The sequence below is a fragment of the Poecilia latipinna genome, unplaced genomic scaffold (genome assembly GCF_001443285.1).
Source record: "Poecilia latipinna isolate Pla-1442-1.1 unplaced genomic scaffold, P_latipinna-1.0 Scaffold1142, whole genome shotgun sequence".
Lineage (NCBI taxonomy): Eukaryota > Metazoa > Chordata > Actinopteri > Cyprinodontiformes > Poeciliidae > Poecilia > Poecilia latipinna.
In genome coordinates, this window is record NW_015113758.1 from 62798 (window position 1) to 65630 (window position 2833).

The window sequence follows — 2833 nt, forward strand, 5'->3', positions numbered from 1 at the left end:
TACTAAGTTTTAATGGTGGAGATGATGACAATGACGAACAGTAATAGATTTGAATGTATTGGCGTTCAATTTGGGTCAAACAGTTACATTTTAATCTTATTTGAAAACAGAACTTTCTTTTCCTTTAATGTTCCTCAATTCTGGTTCCCCGGGGACCAATGCCCCGGATATTTTAGATACATCTCTGTTCCAGAACATCTGATTCAAATGATTGCATGACCTCCTCTTCGTGGCATCAGGCGCTACAGAAGCCTGTTAATCACCCACTTATTCAAGTCAGGTGTGTGGCAGAAGGGAAACATCTAAAACATGTAAGGGAAGTGGTTCCTGATGACTGTTGTACATGTTTGCTATGCCCCTAGGACTTGTGACTTCTTATGACTTTTTCTCAGCAATGGATTCCTTTATTGCCACTCTTTAATAAGGGCCAGATTTGTGACGTGCACAACTGATTGTCATCCTTTTGACAGATTCCTCAAAGGTTACTATGGGCCTGTTGACTGGTTCTCTGATAATCGTTTATCTTTCTCGGCATGTCAATAGGTACCTTACCCTGGTTTGCACTTATGCATTACTACATCATTGTTTTTCTTTTGTTTTTGTTTTTACAATGAACTAAGCAGTGTCCTAAGATGGTCTTTTTTTCTGACCTGTTCATATTTCTTTAAAGCTCTCCTGAGCTTCACTCCTGTCCTTCCCAGTGTTGCTTGAGGTCTGCAGTCTTTGTGACCCAAAAATAAATTTTCCCACAATGTCCAGCTCATTAAAATGCATGTTAAAATGCATTAAAATATAAATGTTGCACAACCTATTAAAAAAATTCAATTTAGAATAAGTATTTACCACAGGTTTCCTGTTGTTTTTAAAGAACCACATTTTATTTATACTGTAACGTTATGAGATAAAGAAAAATATAAAACTTTTCAAAAAAAAAAAAATATATATATATATATATATATATATATATATATATGGATACATATTGTTCAATAGAGTGTTGATATTTGTGGAATATGATGTAAAAGAAAAATAACAGTTTCCAGTGTATCTAAAAAATTATTACGGGTCATTTCAGTTTCATTCTCTTTTAGAAATCCAGTGGAATTAATCCATGAAAAGACTGAAAAACTGCAAAAACCTGCCTGTAATGTTTATTTTAAAACCTTCATTCTTTATCATTTTAGCCGTAGTTATTGGGAGTCACACTGGAAGCTCCAAACAGGCAATTGTGGCTCCGGAGCAGCAGGTTGTAGACCGCACTTCATGTTGTTTTGTTCACCAATGAGGCCTTCAGAGAAAAGTTAGATTTATACTGAGATTAAATTACCACACGGATGGAGTATACGTACATATCGGGTGATCTTCGAAGGCAAATAGTTTTACTGAACTTTATTTAGGGTTATCAGAGTAAAGGCAAATGTGTGCTGCACCATTTAATTTTCTAAAAAAAAAATAAATAAATATTGAAACCCATGTAATTTCCCTTCCACTTCCCAATGATGTGTTATTCTTTCACATAAAACCCATTAAAAAAAAAAAAACATTGAAGATTATGATTGTAAAATGACAAAGGGCAAGTACATGCACAATAATAACCATCCAATTACCTAATTGCTGATTGTTTTGGGGGAATTTTGTTTTAATAGGTGACTCTTTAGAGCACCTTCTGTCTTCAAAAAGCCTGGGACAAGTCAATAGTTGTGCCTTTCTCATCCAGTCATGCAAGAAGTACAGTAATCAATAGACACCTCTACAGCATGCTTCCAGAAATTCAGTCCATGTTACCTTAAAGGAGATATGCGCATTGGGATACCTTCTGACGAACTGCACTCGGAGCTCTACTGTTGTTAACATTTCTGGGTACAATCTTTGCAATCGAAGTTTAGTTGCAATGGGGTCCAAAGATCATCCATTTAAGGGCATTCTCAACAACACAAGGCCCAAGAGGATCCACGAAGGAGCTATGTAGATCTAACGAAACAAAGACAGTGGTGCATCTTTAAAAGTTCATCTTTCACGAGTGTGTGCATGAACAGTGTCTAGTGTGTTTGACCTTCCCCAAGGCCGTCTTCTGGTTTCCATGTTGAGACTTCATGTAAGGAGGTGCTAGGGAGGCTACGGAGATATTGTACCCAAGGAGGGCTGACATCTAAACGGGGATGAGGGCCTGAGGCCGTTTCCTCACCTTCAGTCGCACGCTATTACTGCTCTCACTGACTAAACGCAGCCACAGGGAGACGTGCGTCTAGGTCAGGATTTTTTTTTTCTTTTCCCCTCTTTTTTTTTTAAAAAAAGTAACATCAGGCACGATTCAGACAGTTGCAATTATGTTTCCTCTTCACACTATATTTTCCCTTTTGATGTGTTGATAAATGTCACCTCTCCTAAATGATTATCGAGCCTGTTAGAATTATCCAGAATTGTTCCTGAGGGACTATTCGAGTCTCATGCGGCAACCGAGTTGTTTGTGATGCATTCACTTGTGATCTTGTTAATCACTTTTATTTTAAAGAAGGTTGGTATTTAGATATCTTGAGGTTAATGCCAGTAGTCTACATCAGTCAGCGTCCAGTTGTAGAAGAAACGATGCATACGGTGTTGGTTTGAATCAGTAGAGAACTAAAGATCTGTTTGGAAATGTGTTGCAGCTCAACATTACTTCACATATTGGGAACTTTAATGTAGCTAAAATCTTTCCACATTTTTTTTAAGCAATTATTTCTGATTCTTTTCACTTAGCTTGACTGAATGTCAGACAGAGAGGTAAGAGTTAAGAAGAGTTTGGACCCCAACAAAGTCTTGGTCACACATTGTCACATGTGTGATACGAAGA

The 2833-nt window shown here is 37.2% G+C and overlaps 1 long non-coding RNA gene across 1 annotated transcript; it reads right to left on the reverse strand.

Annotated features, from left to right (window-relative positions):
• Window positions 1–1137: 1137 nt before the first annotated feature.
• Window positions 1138–1967, reverse strand: LOC106959977 (uncharacterized). The gene is made up of 2 exons (XR_001427472.1): window positions 1786–1967; window positions 1138–1288 (listed from the first exon to the last, which is right to left on the reverse strand). It is a non-coding gene; the product is annotated as an uncharacterized LOC106959977 (long non-coding RNA).
• Between the last annotated feature and the right edge of the window lie 866 nt (window positions 1968–2833).